This window comes from Trachypithecus francoisi, unplaced genomic scaffold (genome assembly GCF_009764315.1).
Source record: "Trachypithecus francoisi isolate TF-2019V2 unplaced genomic scaffold, Tfra_2.0 Lachesis_group2, whole genome shotgun sequence".
Taxonomy (NCBI): Eukaryota; Metazoa; Chordata; class Mammalia; order Primates; family Cercopithecidae; genus Trachypithecus; species Trachypithecus francoisi.
In genome coordinates, this window is record NW_022681465.1 from 116,286,121 (window position 1) to 116,307,400 (window position 21,280).

General features: G+C 43.9%; 1 pseudogene; it reads right to left on the bottom strand.

Annotated features, from left to right (window-relative positions):
- Window positions 1-20,254: 20,254 nt before the first annotated feature.
- On the bottom strand, window positions 20,255-20,884 carry LOC117066088 (annotated as a pseudogene).
- Between the last annotated feature and the right edge of the window lie 396 nt (window positions 20,885-21,280).

Below are 21,280 nucleotides of genomic sequence, written 5' to 3' on the forward strand. Positions count from 1 at the left end.
TTGAGGTCAGAAGTTTGAGACCAGCTTAACCTACGTAGTGAAACCTTGTCTCTACTAAGATACAAAAATTAGCCAAGCATGGTGGCAGGCACTTGTAGTCCTAGTTACTTGGGAGGCTGAGCCAGGAGAATCCCTTGAACCCAGGAGGCAGAGGTTGCAGTGAGCCCAGATCCCGCCACATGACTGTAATCCCAGCACTTTGGGAGGCCGAGGCAGGCGGATCACGAGATCAGGAGTTCAAGACCAGCCTGGCCAACATGGTGAAACCCCGTCTCTACTAAAAATACAAAAAATTAGCCGGGCGTGGTGGTGGCAGGCACCTATAATCCAGCTACTCGGGAGGCTGAGGCAGGAGAATCACTTGAATCTAGGAGGTGGAGCTTGCAGTGAGCAGAGATTGCACCGCTGCACTCCAGCCTGTGCGACAGAGTGAGACTCCATCTCAAAAAAAAAAAAAGAAAGAAAGAAAAAAAAAAGATGGCCCTACCAGCAGCATATAGTAGTCCCAGCTCCTTTTCATACTCACAAACACTTCATATGGTCAGTCTTGGAAAAGTATAGGCATTCTAGCAGGAGTGTAGTAGTTGCTCATTGTGGTTTTAATTTGCATTGCCCTGATGACTAATAATATTGAGCATCTTTTCATGGGCTTATTAGCCAACTGTTTATCTTCTTTTGTGAAGTGTTTTGTTCAAATCTTTAGCCCATTAAAAAAATTGGGCTTTTTAAAAAAATTTCTTAAAAAAATTTTTTTGAGACAGAGTCTTGCTCTGTTGCCCAGGCTGGAGTGCAATGGTGCTGTCTCGGCTCACTGCAATCTCTGCCTCCTGGGTTCAAGAGATTCTTGTGCCTCAGCCTCCTACGTAACTGAGATGACAGGCATGGGCCACAATGCCCAGCTAATTTTTGTATTTTTAATAGAGATGGGGTTTTACCACATTGGCCAGGCTGGTCTCGAACTCCTGAGCTCAAGCGATCTGCGTCAGCCTCCCAAAGTGCTGAGATTATAGGCACAAACCACCATGCCCAGCTTGGGCTGTCTTCATATGATCAAGTATAAGGGTTTAAAAACAATTCCAGGCTGGCACGGTGGCTCATGCTTGTAATCCCAGCACTCTGGGAGGCCGAGGCAGATCGCGTGAGCTCAGGAGTTCAAGACTAGCCTAGGCAATGCGGCGAAACCCCATCTCTACTAAAAATACAAAAAGTAGCCAGGTGTGGTGGTGAGCACCTGTAGTCCCAGCTACTTGGGAGGCAGAGATGGGAGGATCGCTTGAGTCTGGGAAGCAGAGGCTGCAGTGAGCCGAGACTGCACTACTGCCCTCCAGCCTGTGCTTCAGAGCGAGACCCTGTCTCAAAAAAAAAAAAAAATGCTCAATACAAGTCTTGCCAGACATACATTTTGCAAATATTTCCTCCTAGTCTGTGGCTTGCCTTTCCATTTTTATAACAATATCTTTTGAAGATTAAAAGTTTCAAATTTTGGTAAGATCAAATTTATTGATTTTTTCCTGTTACAGTTTGTGCTTTTTGTGTCAGATTTAAGAATCCCAAGGTCACTAAGATTTTCTCCTACATGTTCATCTAGAAGCTTTACAGTCTTAGTTCTTACACTTAGATGGTCCACTTCAAGTAAATCTTTGAAAATGGTAGAAAATAAGAGTTGGAGTTCATTTTATGTATTTATTTATTTTGCATATGGATATCCAATTGTTCAGTTGTTGATTGTTTAAAAGATTATCCTTTCCCCCACTGAACTGTCTTGGCACCTTTACGGAAAATCTATTGATTGTAAATGTGTGGGTCTACTTCTGGGCACTATTCTGTTCCAGCAATCCATTTGTCTGTCTTTGTGCTGTTAAATTGCTAAACTGCTTCCTTACATATTTTAAGTTCAGCCTAAAGGTTTCTCCATACACAGTGAACTGTCACCTAACTGGACGTGTGACAGACTATAATGGACTCCTGTACCAAGGAGCTGAGTGTCAGCCAATCCCAGCAGCTGAGTCTCAGCCAATCCCAGCGGCTGAGTTTCAGCCAATCACAGGCGGCCAACAGTGCAAACCAGGTTCAGTGAGGCAAAGGCCTAGCTTCACCCATCCAGCTGTTTCTGTACCTCACCTCCCTTTTTCTGTCCATAAATCTGACCACAGTGCAGCCCTAGAGTTGCTCTGAACCTTTTTCGGTCCTGGGGGCTGCCCAATTCTTCAATCACTCTTGCTCAATTAAACTCTGTTAAATTTAGTTTCTCTAAAGTTTTTCTTTTAACAACACTAACACCATATTGTCTTGATTACTGTAGCTTTACAAGTCTTGAAATTAGGATTAGAAATACTGGAACTTGATGCGCATGGAGGTTTGTGCCTATAATCTCAGCAGAGGAGTATTAAATGAAAGCATTTCAGTGCTAGCTCATGAGTGGCAGGGCAATCTCTGTTTTCTTAACTTTTCTATGTTAAAAGTCTTCTGCATTTAAAAAACTGGCATGACGTCGGGCTTGAAGATCAGTATCTGCAATCCCAGCTACTAGGGAGGCTGAGGTGGGAGGATTGCTTGAGCCCGGGAGTTCAAGTCCAGCCTGGGCAACACAGTGAGACCCCATCCCTAAACAATTTTTTTTTAATAAATAAAAATTAAATACAGGCTGGTCATAGTGGCTCATGCCTGTAATCCCAGCACTTTGGGAGGCCGAGGTGGGTGGATCACCTGAGGTCAGTAGTTCGAGACCAGCTTGGCCACCATGGTGAAACCCCATCTCTACTAAAAATATAAAAATTAGCCAGGCGTGGTGGTGCATGCCTGCAATCCCAGCTACACAGGAGGCTGAGGCAGGAGAATTACTTAAACCTGGGAGGTGGAGGTTTCGGTGAGCCAAGATCAAGCCACTGCACTCCAGCCTGGGTGACAGAGTGAGACTATCTAAAAAAAAAAAAAAAAAAAAAAAGAAAATTAAATATAAATAAATAAAAATTTTAAAATGGGATCAAAGATGCTTGTTATCTATACACAGTAGCCTTCTAAGAGCAAGGTCCCACATAAGATATGAGCTATTTCACTTCTGACAAAGGATCCTCAGCCCCCAGAAGTATCAGCACGATCCAACAGTGCTAAGGGAGGAAGATGAAAAACAGAGCCGATGACAGGGGGGTTTCCTGCTCTTGAGGATGAATTAAAGCTATCTGCGATATTGCGAAATGTACATTTGGTTTTTATCCGGGCTTCCTGGTGTACAACTCCTAGAATCCTTAGAATCTCCACACTGGTGTCTTTCTTACGCTAAAGACGTGGGTGAAGGCGGGCAGCCCCCAGGTAGCTCCAGGATGGGGCTGGTCACCAGAAAGACCAAGGCAGGACTAGAGGCCTGGGACTTTCAGCCTCACCCCCCAGCCTCCAGGGAGGGGAGAGGGGCTGAAGGTTAAGTTGATCACCCATGGCCAGTGATTTAACCAGCCATGCCCATGTAATGAAGCCTCCATAAAAACCCAAAAGACTGGGTTTGGGATACTTCAGGGATAGCTAAACACGTAGGGGTGCCGGTAAGGGAGGGCACTGAACTCCAAGCTGCTTCTCACATGCCTTGCCCTACGCATCTGTCAACCAAAAAGTGAAATAACAGGCATCGGAACTAGAGAACCATGGCTGGGTTTCTTTATCTGTCTATCTATCTATCTATCTATCTATCTATCTATCTTTTTGAGGTGCTCTCACTCTGTTGCCCAAGCTGGAGTGTGCAATGGTGCGATCCTAACTCACTGCAGCTTCAACCTCCTGGGCTCAAGCAATTCTCCTGCCTCAGCCTTCCCAGAAATTGGGACTACAGGTACGTACCACCAAGTCTGGCTAATTTTTAAATTTTTCTTTTGTAGAGCCAGGGTCTTGTTAGGTTGACCAGGCTGGTTTCAAAGCCCTGGCCTTAAGCCATCCTCCCACCTTGGCCTCCTAAAGTGCTGGGATTACCTATGTGAGTCACTACACATGGCTGGATTTATTCTGAGCATAATTTGAAGACTTAGGCCCAGGAACACAGACTCCATATAGATGGAGAATGTACCTCAAAGGAGGCTGCATAAGGCACAGTAGATATACATTTTCCAACAGGGGGATGCACATGGCACGGAAACGGGGAGCAGAGGAGGTGAGGCAGGGAAGCAGCTTTCCATTCTTATGGTTCTGATTGGTGCTCAGTGACGCTACCCGTACCATAAGGTAAACGTGCACTTGCGTGGGGTGGGAGAAAGGCTCGGCAACTTACGGTCTGGTAGGGGTTGACCAATTCCATCCTGTCCTTGTTCTACCTCTGATAAATGGGTTTACAACTAGTGCCTGTCAGTGAACTACTTAAAATCCTCATACAGGGAAGAGGTCAGCTTTATTTATAGGTCTAGGATTTATTATTCATGTGCCCGACTACAGCCATCAGGGGCCACTGTTAAAATTCTCTTTTTAATTTTCCTTTTTCTGACACATCCTTCATCTCTATCCTTTGCAATATGCTTCATAATAAATCTCAGGCCGGGTGCAGTGGTTCACACCTGTAATCCCAGCACTTTGGGAGGCCAAGGCAGGCGGATGGCCTGAGGTCAGGAGTTTGAGACCAGTCTGGCCAACATGGTGAAACCCTGTCTCTATTAAAAATACAAAAAAATTAGCCGGGTGTGGTGGCAGGTGCCTGTAATCCCAGCTACTTGGGAGGCTGAGGTGGGGGAATTACTTGAACCAGGGAGGTGGAGGTTGCAGTGAGCCGAGATCGCGCCATTGCACTCCAGCCTGGGCAACAGAGCGAGACTCCATCTCAAAAAAAAATCAAATAAATAAATAAATAAAAATCTCAAGGTTGTGTGAGCTGCTGTAGCAAATTAATCAGATCTGAGGAGGGGTGGTGGGCCCCTGACTCATAGCCAGTTGGTCAGAAGCATGGGTAGAACACTTGGCTTGCCCTGGGCACTGGAAGTGGGGACAGTCTTGGGGGACTGAGCCCTCACTCTGGGGGACCGGATGCCACTTCTAGGTAGACAGCATTGGAACGGGATTGAGGGGCACCCAGTTGGCATCTGCTGCAGAACTGCTTTGCTTACTTTGCATGCGGGCCCCCTTGCCCCACTCAACACTGCCCCCACCACTGACTTTTGGTCACGGAAGTCTTCTGTGTTGATTGTTATGGGGTGAGAACAGAGCAAAAACGGTTTCCTTTTTCTAGTCACCGTCAGAAGTGGAAATGACCTAATCTTTTTTGTCAGGGTAGTGATCAGCTGATACCAAATCTTTGGCAATAAGAAAATGGGTCAGAACTTGAGTCAGTAATCTACACCGGTTAACCAGTGTTCTTGAGAAAAATACAATGCAAAGAGAGGAACACACAAGCAGCTGAATTTCAGAGAACGGTATGATTCTGGCTTTGCCAAGAAAGCGCACATATTTTTTGACACCTGGAAATGCACTGGATGTGTACTGGTCAACTAATTATTATCTTTGTTATTGCTACATAATGTTATTAAGTAAACTCTTAATTGAGGTATAACCTACATACAGATATGTGCACAAATCATAAGTATCCAGTTCAATGAATTTCCACAAAGAGAATACACCCATGAAATAATCACTGGAGCAAGAATAGAATACTACCAGCACCCCACAAGTCCCTCCAGTGACCACCCAATCATCATGCCTTCTCTCCCCCGCCAAAGGAAATCATAATCCAGACTTCTCGCACATAGTTTAGCTTTGTCTTTTTTTTTTTTTTTTTTTTTGAGACAGAGTCTCGCTCTGTTGCCCAGGCTGGAGTGCAGTGGCACAATCTCGGCTCACTGCAAGTTCCGCCTCCCAGGTTCAAGCAATTCTCCCGCCTCAGCCTCCCGAGTAGCTGGGACTACAGGCGCCCGCCAGCACACCTGGCCAATTTTTTTGTGTGTATTTTTAGTAGAGATGGGGTTTCACTGTGTTAACCAGGATGGTCTCGATCTCCTGACCTCGTGATCCACCCACCTCGGCCTCCCAAAGTGCTGGGATTACAAGCATGAGTCACCACGCCCAGTCTAGCTTTGTCTATTTTTAATTTTATATAAATGGAAACAGGGAATATATTCTTTTGTGTCTAGATTCTGTCAGATACACAAATGTCTGACATTTATGTTGCAACATCCATCCGCCTCATGGAATATACCAACAGTTCCTTCATTTTCACCACTGCATCATGTTCCACTGTCTGACCACCACACAATTTACTTGTCTCATCTTTATGGACAGGCATTTGCATTGTCTCCTCTGAGGGCTCTCTGAATCTTGCTGTTAGGAACACTCATTTCTGTATCTTTTGTACACACGGACATGCAGTTTCCTGGGATGATGCCTAGGAGTGGGACTGCCGGGTCTCAGGGCGTGCACATTTTCAGCGTCAGCAGACACTGATGGTGTTCCAAAGCGGCTGCGTCCACTTTGACTCCCACCAGTAAATGAGAATTCCAGTGGCTCTCTTTCTGTGCCTATAATGGATATTTTCGTTGTTTTTTTTTTTTTTCATTTTAGCATTCCAGCAGGTATATAAACGGCATTTCACTGTTTCAATGTATATTCGCCCAATGACCAAAAAGGATGAACACTTTTCATACATTTGCAGGCTGTTTGTATATCTGGTTTGCTCTGAAATGTCTCTATTTCTTTCGCTCATTTTCCCATCAGGTTGTCAGTCTTCTTCTCCTTTATTGTGACTATGAGTCCTCTGTGAGTTAAAAACATTGCAGGTATCTTCTTCCAAAACTGTATTTTGATGAGCAAAATTTCTTAATTTTAGTGTGCAACAAATTATCTAACTTGTATTTTATGGTTAGGGCTTTTTGAGTCCAGTTTAAGAAGTCTCTGCCTATCCAAAGGTTTTAATGACATTTTATCTTATTTTTTAGAAGCTTCATGGTTTTAACTTTTGCATTTAGGTCTATCATACATTTCAAGTCAATTTTTCAGTATAGTGTGAGGTAGGAATTAAGATTCATTTCTTTCTTTATAAATATTCAGTGGAGCCAGCACCATCTTGAAAAGACCATTCTTACCCCACTGCTCATGCAATGCCACTTCTATCATGAGCCAAGTGTCTGTACGTGCACGGCTGTTTCAGAACTCTATTTTGTTCTGCTATCTGTCCATCCTTGCGTCAATACCTTACTGTTTTGATTACTGTGGCTTTATCAAAAGTCTTGATTTCCAGTTTCTAAGTCCTTTTGCTTTACTGTTCTTCAAAATGTTCTTGTTCTTCTTAGCTCTTTCCATTTCCACATAAATTCTAGGATCAGGCTGGGCATGGAGGCTCACACCTGTAGTCTCAACACTTTAGGAGGCCAAGGCAGGAGGACTGCTTGAGCCCAGGAGTTTGAGACCAGCCTGGGCAACATGGCAAAATCCCATCTCTACAAAAAATACAAAAATTAGCTAGGCATGGTGGAGCATGCCTGTAGTCCCAGCTATTCAGGAGGCTGAGGTGGGAGGATCACCTGAGCCTGGGAGGTCATGGCTGTAGTGAGCCACGATTGTGCCACTGCACTCCAGCCTGGGTGACAGAGTGAGACCTCTATCTCAAAAAAAAAAAAATCTAGAATCAATTGGTCAAGTTTCAATACACACCCACCCACACCCACCCACACCCACCCACTGGGATCTGACTGAAATCAGAGTAAGTCTATAAGTCACTGTGGAGAGAGCTAACACCTTCATAGTATCGTGTCACTCATTCCATCAACCTGTTATACTCATTTAGGCCATCTGTAATTTCTGTCAATAACACATAATTGTTCTCTGTATAAAAGCCTTGCATATCTTCTCTTAGATACATTCCTCAGTATGATGTTTTTTGATGCTTTTGTAAATGTTATCTTATTGAAAATTTCATTTTATTTATCTTTTATTCATTTATTTTTGAGATGGAGTTTTGCTCTTGTTGCCCAGGCTGGAGTGCAATGGCATGATCTCAGCTCACTGCAACCTCCGCCTCCTGGGTTCAAGCGATTCTCCTGCCTTGGCCTCCCAAGTAGCTGGGATTACAGGCATCTGCCACCGCACTTGGCTATTTTTTGTATTTTTAATAGAGACGAGGTTACACCATGTTGGTCAGGCTGATCTTGAACTCCTGACCTCGTGATCTGCCCACCTCGGCCTCCCAAAGTGCTGGGATTACAGGTGTGAGCCACTGCACCTGGCCAAAAATTTCATTTTAAATTGCTTATTGTTAGTCTATAGAAATATAATCGATCCTGTTAAATTTACTTATTCGGCCGGGCATGGTGGCTCAAGCCTGTAATCCCAGCACTTTGGGAGGCTGAGACGGGCGGATCACGAGGTCAGGAGATCGAGACCATCCTGGCTAATACAGTGAAACCCTGTCTCTACTAAAAAATACAAAAAACTAGCCGGGCGAGGTGGCGGGTGCCTGTGGCCCAGCTACTGGGAAAGCTGAGGCAGGAGAATGGCGTGAACCCGGGAGGTGGAGCTTGCAGTGAGCTGAGATCCGTCCACTGCACTCCAGCCTGGGCGACAGAGCGAGACTCCGTCTCAAAGAATAAAATAAAATAAAATACATTAAAATAAAATAGGCCGGGCGCGGTGGCTCAAGCCTGTAATCCCAGCACTTTGGGAGGCCGAGACGGGCGGATCACGAGGTCAGGAGATCAAGACCATCCTGGCGAACACTGTGAAACCCCGTCTCTACTAAAAAATACAAAAAAAAAAAAATAGCCGGGCGAGGTGGCGGGCGTCTGTAGTCCCAGCTACTCGGGAGGCTGAGGCAGGAGAATGGCGTGAACTCGGGAGGCGGAGCTTGCAGTGAGCTGAGATCCGGCCACTGCACTCCAGCCCTGGCGACAGAGCAAGACTCCGTCTCAAAAAAAAAATAATAAATAAAATAAAATAAAATAAAATAAAATAAAAAATTTACTTACTCATTTTAAGAGCAGATTTGTAGAATATATTGAATTTTCCACATACAATCATTTTCTCTGTGAAGACTGACAGTTTCATTCTCCCTTTCTAATCCTTACACATTTTATTTCTTTTTCTTGCCATATGGTAATATTAGGCTAACACTGCCAATATCATGTTGAAAGAGAGAGTGACAGCGGATAACCTTATTTACGATCTTAGGGAAAAAGTTTTTAATATTTCACTGTTAACTATACAGTTTGCTGTAGTTTTGAAAATATCCATTATTGGCCAGGTGTGGTGGCTCACACCTATAATCCCAGCACTTTGGGAAGCCAAGGCGGGTGGAACACAAGGTCAAGAGATTGAGACCATCCTGGCTAACATGGTGAAACCCCGTCTCTACTAAAAATACAAAAATTAGCCAGGCGTGGTGGTGCATGCCTGTAATCTCAGCTACTCAGGAGGCTGAGGCCGGAGAATCACTTGAACCTGGGAAGCAGAGGTTGCAGTGAGCCGGGATTACGCCACTGCACTCTAGCCTGAAATGGAGTGAGACTCTGTCTCAAAAAAGAAAAAAAAAGAAAAGAAAATATCCCTTATTAGATTAAGGAAGTACTCTGTTTTTCCTAGTTTGCTAAAAGTTATTTTCTTTTAAAATCAAGAATGGAGGCTGGGCGCGGTGGCTCATGCCTGTAATCCCAGCACTTTGGGAGGCCAAGATGGGTGGATCACTTAAGGCCAGGAGTTCAACACCAGCCTGGCCAACATAACAAAACCCTGTCTCTTCTAAAATTACAAAAAAAAATTAGCTGGGCATGATGGTGCATGACTGTAGTTTCAGCTACTGGGGAGGCCGAGGTGCGAGAACCCGGGAGGCAGAGGTTGCAGTGAGTCGAGATTGCACCACTGCACTCCAGCCTGGGCCACAGACCAAACCTCTGTCTCAAAAAAAAAAAAAAAAAAAAAAAATCAAGAATAGGTGTTGAATTTTATCAAACCCTTTTTTTGTATCTATTAAGATAAACACATGGCAACCCCACGACTGACGGCCACTTCGATGATGTCCACGCAAAGCTGGATGACCGTGACAGAGTGTTTCCCACTGGAGGTCCTGCACATCTGAACTGGGACTGTAACGCTGACGGCGCCACAGTGTGGGGTGCCAGAAAGTGTCAAAATCAATCACAGAAAGTCCATTTTGTTTACCTATTGTATCAAAGGGGAGTCTAGGGACAATGGTAGTATTTGTTCTTTTTTTTTTTTTTTTTGAGACGGAGTCTTGCTCTGTCACCTGGGCTGGAGTGCAGTGGCCGGATCTCAGCTTACTGCAAGCTTCACCTCCCAGGTTTACGCCATTCTCCTGCCTCAGCCTCCCGAGTAGCTGGGACTACAGGCGCCCGCCACCTCGCCCGGCTAGTTTTTTGTATTTTTTAGTAGAGACGGGGTTTCACCATGTTAGCCAGGATGGTCTCGATCTCCTGACCTCGTGATCCGCCCGTCTCGGCCTCCCAAAGTGCTGGGATTACAGGCTTGAGCTACCGTGCCCGGCCATATTTGTTCTTAATTAGCTATGAAAACATGTTGCAGTTCTGCACATTTTCTGTGTTCTTTTTTTTTTTCTTTGAGACGGAATCTCGCTCTGTTGCCCAGGCTGGCATGCAGTGGTGAGACTGCGGCCCGCTGCAAGCTCCGCCTCCCAGGTTCACCCACCATTCTCCTGCCTCAGCTTCCTGAGTAGCGGGGACTACAGGTGCCCGCCACCACGCCCGGCTAATTTTTGTACTTTTAGTAGAGATGGATTTCACTTTGTTAGCCAGGATGGTCTCGATCTCCTGACCTTGCAGTCTGCCCACCTTGGCCTCCCAAAGTGCTGGGATTACAGGCATGAGCCACCACGCCTGGCCTTCTGTGTTCTTTTGTGTGTGTGTTTTAAGTGTAACTTTTTCTTTTTTCTTTTTGGTTGGAAGTAACAGATTTTAATTAATCACTGTTTAAACAGGCCAGGCCAGGCTCAGGGGCTCATGCCTGTAATCCCAGCACTTTGGGAGGCCGAAGTGGGTGGATCATTTGAGGTCAGGACTTCGGGACAAGCCTGGCCAAAATGGTAAAACCTCATGTCTACTAAAATACAAAAAATGAGCCGGGCATGGTGGTGTGCACCTGTAATCCCAATCCCAGCTACTTGGGAGGCTGAGGCAGGAGAATTGCTTGAACCTGGGAGGCGGAGGTTGCAGTGAGCTGAGATCGTGCCACTGCACTCCAGCCTGGGCGACAGAACCAGACTCTGTCTTAAAACAAACAAACAAACAACAAAAAAACTACAGTACAAAGACTTTGTAAATGTGATTCAGGCCCCCCAGCACCCTCGTGACTGTAGAATACCTTCAACACTCAGCTGTCTCGGCCGGGCGCGGTGGCTCAAGCCTGTAATCCCAGCACTTTGGGAGGCCGAGACGGGCGGATCACGAGGTCAGGAGATCGAGACCATCCTGGCTAATACGGTGAAACCCCGTCTCTACTAAAAAATACAAAAACTAGCCGGGCGAGGTGGCGGCGCCTGTAGTCCAGCTACTCGGGAGCTGAGGCAGGAGAATGGCGGAAACTCGGGAGGCGGAGCTTGCAGTGAGCTGAGATCCGGCCACTGCACTCCAGTCCGGGCGACAGAGCGAGACTCCGCCTCAAAAAAAAAAAAAAAAAAAAAAAAAAAAAACACTCAGCTGTCTCAACCAGTGCCAACCTGTGAACTTCTCACCATATCCCAGATCTGCTATTCCCCAAACCATTTCCCAGTTTCCTTTCAGTCATCTTTCTGAAGGAGCCAAGACAATAGGGGCCTGCCATGTAGTAAATTTCTTTATTATTTTCAGCCTTTAAAATGTAATTTCTGTCTCTTGCAATAAATTTGTTTCCTTTCCTTTGTTTCACTTTATTTACATTTTCAGGTATTTAGCTCTCCTTTTATACCATTAAAAAAATTTAAAGTTACCTGTTATAGGGTGTTGCTTCAGAAGCAAAGAGCAAAATTTTATTGTTGTACCAATTCTAATTGTAATTTTAAGTTCCATGTGTTTAATCATTGTCTCTTCATTTTAAGACTTTTAATACAAATGTCTTTTTTTTTGAGATGGAGTCTCGCTCTGTTGCCTAGGCTGGAGTGCACTGACGCAATCTCAGCTCACTGAAACCTCCGCCTCCCAGGTTCAAGCGATTCTCCTCCCTCGGCCTCCCAAGTAGCTGGGACTACAGACGTGCGCCACCATGCCCCTGCTAATTTTTCTGTATTTTTAGTAGAGACAGGGTTTCACCATGTTGCTCAAGCTAGTCTCAAACTCCTGACCTCAAATGATCCGCCCGCCTCAGCCTTCCAAAGTGCTGGGATTACAAGTGTGAGCCACCATGCCTGGCCTTAGCTAATATTTTCTTAAAATATTTACATCTGTTTGGGAGGCCGAGATGGATGGATCACCTGAGGTCAGGAGTTCCAGACCAGCCTGGCCAACATGGTGAAACCCTGTCTCTACTAAAAATACAAAAATTAGCCAGGTGTGGTGGCGGGCGCCTGTAATCCAGCTACTCAGGAGGCTGAGGCAGGAGAATCACTTGAACCTGGGAGGCGAAGACTGCAGTGAGCTGAGATTGTGCCACTGCACTCCAGCCTGGGCGACAGAGCGAGACTTGATCTCGAAAACACACAAAAAATTTACATCTGTATTCACAAAAGAAATTAACCTGTAATTTTCTTTCTTGTAATGCCTTGTAATGATTTGCTATCAAATCAAATTAACAGGTTTCTGCTGGTCAAGAAAGAAGACCTAAATGACCATTATCAGAAATGAAAAAGAGACATCACTGCAAAGCCTACAGACATTAAAAATAATCATAAGGTACAAAGAAACAGAGTGTAGAGGAGCGATTACTGGGGGTTCTTCAATGGGCACAGAGTTTCAGATTTACAAGATATACAGAAGGACTTGGGAAGTTTTCCTCTTTTTCTAGTCTCAGGACAAATTTGTGGAAGACTGGTGCTACTTTTTCCCTTAAAAATTATAAAGAATTCACCAATGAAATCATCTAGGCCTAGAGTTTTTCTCTGAGGAAGTATTTAAACTGTGGATTCAATTTATTACCTAGACGTAGGAGAATTTGGGTTTCTATTTCTTCCTGCATCAATTTTGGTACTTTGTATTTTTGAAAATCGTCATTTACAGAATTTACTAACAATGTTCTCATAACCCCATTTGTGTGTGCATGTGTGTGGCAAAAAGCATATAAAATTTGCCATCTCAACCATTCTAATTATTTGTTTTGGTTTTTGTCCATTGAAGCATTTTACTTTTTAATGTAATTTAAAACCTTTTTTTTTGAGAGATGATCTCCTCTGTTGCCCAGGCTGGAGTGCAGTGGTGCAATCACGGCTCACTGCAGTCTTGACTTCCTGGGCTCAGGTGATTCTCCTGCCTCAGCCTCCCGAGTAGTTGAGACCACAGGCATGCTCCACCATGCCGGGCTACTTTTTTCTATTTTTTGTAGAGACGGAGTTTCACCATGTTGCCCCGACTGGTCTCGAACTCTTAGGCTCAAGCGATTCACCTAAGAGGTATTTTAATTTTAAGTATGTATTACATTGCTAGATAAAGAGTCCCAGAATTTTCCCACCTGTGTGTTTTTGTCTTGCTTCTTCATGGTCCATGTTGCCAGCTGAGGATGTTAGTAAAATGAATCCAAACTGTCAGAATGGGAGCAGATTGTTCTGCCATTTTTTCTAGATCTTTGAGCTGTACATCAAAGTTGGGGCTGACTACTGAACACTTGTTCAACCGGCCTGTGAAGTTCACAACAATGTTCCCAGTTCTGTGATTATCAGGTTTCAAATTTGCCAACGGAATCATGCTTCATCATCACCGTTAGAAACCGAATGATGACTCCGCAGCACGGCCGAATAAGAACCTGGTGTTGGCTTCTCCTTTAGGCACTGCGGATACGCTTGAGAGCATCGGCCTCCACATTCGCGAACAGCAGCGTGGCGGCGTGGAAAGATGGTGGAGAGAGCTCTGTCATTTTAAAGTATACGGTTCAGTAGTGGTAAATATATTCACATAATTGTGAAACAAATCTTAAGAACTTTTTCATCTTGCAAATCTGAAACTCTACACCCATTAAAGAACCCCCTGGTAATCGCTCCTCAACACTCTATGTCTTTGTACCTTATGATTATTTTTAATGTCTGTAGGCTTTGCAGTGATGTCTCTTTTTCATTCATGATAATGGTCACTTGGATCTTCTTTCTTGACCAGCAGAAACCTGTTAATTTGATTAGTTGTTTTATTTTTTTTTTTTTTTTTTTTTTTTTTTTTTTTGAGACGGAGTCTTGCTCTGTCGCCCGGTCTGGAGTGCAGTGGCCGGATCTCAGCTCACTGCAAGCTCCGCCTCCCGGGTTTACGCCATTCTCCTGCCTCAGCCTCCCGAGTAGCTGGGACCACAGGCGCCCGCCACCTCGCCCGGCTAGTTTTTTTTTTTTTGTATTTTTAGTAGAGACGGGGTTTCACCATGTTAGCCAGGATGGTCTCGATCTCCTGACCTCGTGATCCGCCCGTCTCGGCCTCCCAAAGTGCTGGGATTACAGGCTTGAGCCACCGCGCCCGGCCTGATTAGTTGTTTTAAAGGAACAACTTTGTGTTTGGTTGATTTTTTTCTTTCTTGTTTCCTTTTTTTTTTTTTATTTTTTATTTTTTGAGACGGGGTCTGACTCTGTTGCCCAGGCTGGAGTGCAGTGGCGAGATAATCACAGCTCACTGCGAATTTACGGGTTCGAGTGATCCTGCTGCCTCAGCCTCCCAAGTAGCCGGCCTACAGCTGCCCGCCACCACATCTGGCCACATCCGGCTACTTTATTTTTATTCTTGTAGAGATTTTTCGTGCTATGTTGCCCAAGCCGGTCTCAAGCTCCTGGCTTAATGTGATCCTCAGGCCTCAGCCTCCCGGGTCATGTAATTCCAGGATTACAGGTGTGAGCCACCATGCTCGGCTTGGTTGATTTTTTTTCTATTGTATATTTGTTTTTCCACTGAATTTATGTAAGATCTTTATTTCCTTCCTTTGATTTAGTTTGTTGTTCTTTGAGAGAAATGCTTAGAAGTTTTCACTAGGCTTTCTAGATTTAAGGTTGCAGCTTTCTCTCTAACATGGCTTTAGCTGCATTACATACGTTTTGATATATCATACTTCTATGAGCATTCAGTGAAACATTTAAAAATAATTTCCACTGCGATTTCTTCTTTGATCCATGAGTTTTTCTTTTGGAAGTATATTGTTTAATTCCAAACTTTTGGGGATCATTCTAATTATCTTTTTTTTATTGATTTATAACTTAATTCCGCTGGTCAGAAAAAATACTCTGTACAGATTTCAATCCTTACATATTTGTTGAAATTTGCTAAATTTGTCGAAATTTATCATCCAGCCTACAGTCTATTTTAGTAAATAATCTATGTGCACTTGAAAAAAATATATACCCTGTAGTTGAGGAGGGCTATATATATATATATGTTAATTACATCTTGTCTGTTAACTGTGATGTTCAAATCTTCTAGATCCCTGGGGAGCATCTGTCTCATGCTCTATCATTTTACTTTCATTTTATTTTCTATCATCTTACTTTCAACATTTCTGTTTCTTTTCATTAAAGATATGTCAACACATATGTGTGTGTGTGTATAAATTTTAAATCTATCTTTGAATATTTAATTATCCATTTCTACTCATTACTAACATGTTGGGACTTAAATCCATAATTACATTACCTATTTTCTGTTTGTCCCACTGGTCCTATACTCCTCTCCTGTAAGTTTTTTCCTCTTCTTTTGGATGAGTTTTTGTTATTATAGTTTTCTCTCTATTAGTGTATTATATATTACTTTACAATGCTTTTAGTGGCCATGCTAGCCTAGAGATCATTTTACTATTTTTATAGTTGTTACCCTGGATTATGACATGTATCCTTGATTTGTTAAAATCTAATACAGGCCGGGCGCGATGGCTCAAGCCTGTAATCCCAGCACTTTGGGAGGCCGAGACGGGTGGATCACAAGGTCAGGAGATCGAGACCATCCTGGTCTACACGGTGAAACCCTGTCTCTACTAAAAAATACAAAAAACTAGCCGGGCGAGATGGCGGGCGCCTGTAGTCCCAGCTACTCGGGAGGCTGAGGCAGGAGAATGGCGTGAACCCGGGAGGCGGAGCTTGCAGTGAGCTGAGATCCGGCCACTGCACTCCAGCCTGGGCGACAGAGCAAGACTCCGTCTCAAAAAAAAAAAAAAAAAAAACTAATACAAATGAGTACTTTTACCCATTCCTGGACAATGCAAGTATGTTAGAGCAGTTTTACCTCGTTTATCCCTCCCATCTTTTGTGCAATTGATGTCAAGTGATCTCCACACGAGATGAGTGTTAGTGTCTCACACATCGAGCATCACTTAGGTTACCCACTTGTGTTTCCTTTCCGCTCTTTATTCTTGCTGCATCTCTGTGTTTCCATCTGGAATCCTCTTCCTTCTGCCTGAAGAACTAGCACTTACTATTTCTGTTTGCTGTAAAATGTCTTATTTCATCTTCTTTTCTCTTATTTTATTTTGAGACTGGATCTCGCTCTGTCACCCAGGCTGGAGTACAGAGGCATGATCATGGCTCACTGCAGCCTTGACCTCCTGGGCTCAAGCTATCTGAGGCCTCAGCTTCTGAACAGCTGGGACTACAGGTGTGTGCTACCACACCCAGAAAATTTTTAAAAATTTTTTGTAGAGATGGGGTCTTGCTATGTTGCCCGACTGGTCTTGAACTCCTGAGCTCAAGTGATCCTTCCGCCTCAGACTCCCAAACTGCTGGGACCCATGCCGGGCTAATATTTTCTATTTTAATTTTTTGTAGAGATGGGGTCTCACCATGTTGCCCAGGCTTGTCTTGAACTCCTGAGCTCAAGTGATGCTCCTCTCTTAGCCTCCCAAAGTGCTGGGATTACAGGTGTGAACCACGACACCTAGCCAACTTTATTTTCAACCTAGTCAACTTTATTTTCAAGGGCTTTCCCCACTAGACGTTTAGGTTGGCAGATATTTTTCCTCCCAATACTTTACTATTTTCTGGTTTCTGTCAAGATACCAATTGTCAGCCTTTCATTGCTACTTTAAAGTAAAGCATCTCTTTATTGAAAAAGGAAAAAGAAAGCTGGAAGATTCAAACTTCCCAATTCTAAGACTACCATAAAATTATAGTAAACAAGACAGCATGGTACTGCCATCAACATAGACATACAGATTAATGGAGTAAAATTGAGAGTCCAGAAATAAACTGATACATCTATGGCCAAGGGTTCCAAGACCACTCAATGCGGGAAAGAACAGTCTCTTCAAGAAATGGTATTGAGGAAACTGGATATCCACATGCAAAAAAATGGAGTTTGACCCCTACTTCACACCATACAAAAATATTGACTCAAAATGGATCAAATATCTAAATGTGAGTTCTAAAATTATAAAACAGATGCAAGTTTTTGTGACCACCAATTAGTCAATGGTTTCTTAGCTTTGACACCTAAAGCATAAGCAACCAAAGAAAAAAACAGACAAATTGGATATTATCAAAATGAAAGACTTGTGCTTTGAAAGATGCTATCGGCCGGGCGTGGTGGCGCAAGCCTGTAATCTCAGCACTTTGGGAGGCCGAGACGGGAGGATCACAAGGTCAGGAGATCGAGACCATCTTGGCTAACATGGTGAAACCCCGTCTCTACTATAAAAAAAAATACAAAAAACTAGCCGGGCGAGGTGGTGGGTGCCTGTAGTCCCAGCTACTCGGGAGGCTGAGGCAGGAGAATGGCGTAAACCCGGGAGGCGGAGCTTGCAGTGAGCTGAGATCTGGCCACTGCACTCCAGCCCGGGCGACAGAGCAAGACTCTGTCTCAAAAAAAAAAAAGATGCTATCAAGAAAATGAATAGACAACTTGTAGAATGGAGAAAACATTTGTAGATCACATATCTGATAAGGGCCTAGTATCTGGAATGTATAAAGAAACTCTTAACAACTCAACAGCAAAAAGACAACCTGATTAAAAAATGGGCAAAGGACTTAAATTACATTTCTCCAAAGAAGATATATGAGCGACTGACTTGACGCATGTAAAAAGATGCTCAGCTTCACTAGTCATTAGGGAAATGCAAATGAAAACCATGATGAGATGCCATTCACACTCGTTAGAAATGGCTATAATTTTAAACAAGGAAGGGGGATAACAAGTGTTGGCGAGGAGGCAGAGAAATCAGAACCCTTGTACATTGGTGGCAGGAATGTAAAATGTTTTAGCCATTGTGGAAAAGCGTTTGGCAGTTCCTCAAAAGGTTAAAATAGAATTATATGACCCAGCAATTCCACTGCCAGGTATGTAACCCAAAGAACTGAAAACAAGGATGCAAACAGATTCTTGCAAACCAACGTTCATGGCAGTATTGTTCCTAACGGTTAAAAGGTGGAAACAGCCCAAATGTCCATCAGTGGATGAGGAGATGAACAAACTGTGGTGTAGACATACATTAATGCACTATTATTCAGTCACACAAAAAATGAAGTGTTGATATATGCTTTCAATGAATCTGCATGTGTGTGTGTGTGTGTGTGTGTGTATGTGTGTGTGTGAGAGACAGAGAGATGGAGAGAGAGAGAAAGAGAGACAGAGGGGGTCTCACTCTGTCACCTAGGCTGGAGTACAGTGGCCTGATCATGGCTCCGTAACCCCCGACTCCCGGGCTCAAGTGATCCGCCCGCCTCAGCCTCCAGAGTAGCTGGGACTACAGATATGCAGCACCACGCCTGGCTAATTTTTGTATTTTTTGTAGAGATGGGGTTTTGCCACATTGCCCAGGCTAGTCTTGAACTCCTGTGCTCAAGCAATACACCCTCCTAGGTCTCTCAAAGTACTGGGATCACAGGCACGAGTCACCACCGCACCCGGCCCTTTCAATGAATCTTGAAAACATTATGGTAAGTAAAAGAGGCCAAACACAAAAGGTCACATATTTTGCATGATTCAATTTATGTGAAGTACCAGAATAGGTATATCGTGGGGAAAGAACACAGATTGGTAGTTGTCGGGGGCTGGGGGGATGCAGAATGGGGAGCAACTGCTTACTGAGTAGGGGGTTTCTTTTTGGGGTGATGAAAAGCTATGTAGCTAGAAAGGGTAGTGGTTACACACCATTGTGAATATGCGAGGGTGGTGGTTACACACCATTGTGAATATGCGAGGGTGGTGGTTACACACCATTGTGAATATGCGAGGGTGGTGGTTACACACCATTGTGAATATGCTAAATGTCACTGAATTGTTCACTTCTTCATTTATTTTCACCAAACACATTCTCATTTCTCTTCTGTTTTTAGGCAAATGACAGAGACCTAGTTTACCAGCTTTACACTTTAAAACCTAAGCTTAACATTATATATTTAAATAATTGTCAAAATTAAGTTGCCAGCATTCATGCACATTTAGAAAACATCCTTAATTTATATTAAACCAGAAATGTGTTATCATTATTGCATTAATACCTTTCACTACTAAATACTGAAAAAATTGAAATTATTTCTGTAGAAGACTCACCCTGGCAATATTAACTTCACAGCAGGCTGACACTATGTGGCTCACATTTCAGACAAAATGGAAAAGCAGAGTCATGCTGGTGTTAGGGCACAATCTTGTCCTGCCACTAAAGAGTCAAGAATCAAAAGTGCATACAAAGGCCAGGCGCGGCAGCTCACGTCTATAATCCCAACACTTTGGGAGGCTGAGGTGGGCAGATCACCTGAGGTCAGGAGTTCAAGACCAGCCTGGCCAACATGGTGAGACCCCGTCTCTACTAAAAATACAAAAATTAGCCGGGCATGGTTAGTCCCAGCTGCTTGGGAGGCAGAGGCAGGAGAATCACTTGAACTCAGGAGGCAGAGGTTGCAGTGAGCTGAAATCACGCCACTGCACTCCAGCCTGGGATACAGAGCAAGACTCCGTCTCAAAAATAAATAAATAAATAAATAATAAATAAAAGTGCATATAGAGATTTATAACAACTTTAAAGACAGAAAAAAATGGTCCTATTATGTGGTCCTAACAATAAACTCAAAAGTTCATGACAAATACGGGCTCTGTGAGTTGTCTATCAATACTTTAGGTACAATTCTACCAACAGTTGAGTTCATTTGAAATATTCAAAAAAATGTTCCTGTTAACCCTCAGGTGGTGCTTCTGTAGCTGAACATTGTTCGATGCACACATTGAATGACTTTGCATCCAAGTGCAGCAGCTGCTCCTTACCACTGGCCGTCTTCTCCCATTTCTACCGTTTCTCCACCATTCTCAACAACTCTCTTTTTAGTGATGTTTCTGCTGTAAACCATTTCTAGTAGAAGTTGATATAGATTTGAAGTTGCCATTCCACTACCACAAATGACGTGGAAGAGAATGAAGTGAGGCCCTGTGACCTAGTGATCCAAATGAAGAAAATCTTCATCAAAAGAAGAAAATCCACTTCCAAAAGACAGAAATCCACTGAAAGCGGAGAAAAATGACTCACTCCCTTGGTGACCCCTTTGAGTCCCAAAAAAGTCCTCAAATGGGTCTTCAAAGAAGTTGAATGAAAATGGTTCCCTGTCACCAAAAAATTCCCCGAAGACATCATCTAAGTTACAGTGTGAATCAAACGCAAACGGACGCCAAAATGCACTCCACCTCCTCCTCCTCCGTCTAATCCTTCTTTGTCATAAACGTCCCTTTTTGTTGTTGTAATTGTTGTTTTTAGCATCAGACAGCAGCGCCTCATACGCCTCCACTATTCATCTGAATTTTTCTCTCTGCTGCTTCTTTAGTCTCAGGATTTTTATCTGGGTGCCACATCAGTGCCACTCTCCAACATGCCTTTTTAACATCCTCAGGCCAGGCATGTCTGCACACCTGGACCTTCGCAGTGACCATCGTGCTTAACAGACGGTTGGAATGGGCAAGGGTGCAGGTGGTGGCACTGGCAGTGGCTCCTCACTTTCCTGAACTGTTCATTTCCTTTTCCTTTTTTTTTTTTGAGTCAGAGTCTCGCTCTGTCGCCCAGGCTGGAGTGCAATGGCGCGATCTCGGCTCACTGCGACCTCCGCCTCCCGGGGTCAAGCGATTCTCCTGCCTCAGCGTAATGAGTAGCTGGGATTACAGGTGCCCGGCACCACGACCAAATAATTTTTGTATTTTCAGTAGAGATGGGGTTTCACCATGTTGGCCAGGCTGGTCTCCTTTGCCAGGTTGGTCTTGAACTCCTGACCTCACGATTCACCCGCCTTGGCCTCCCAAAG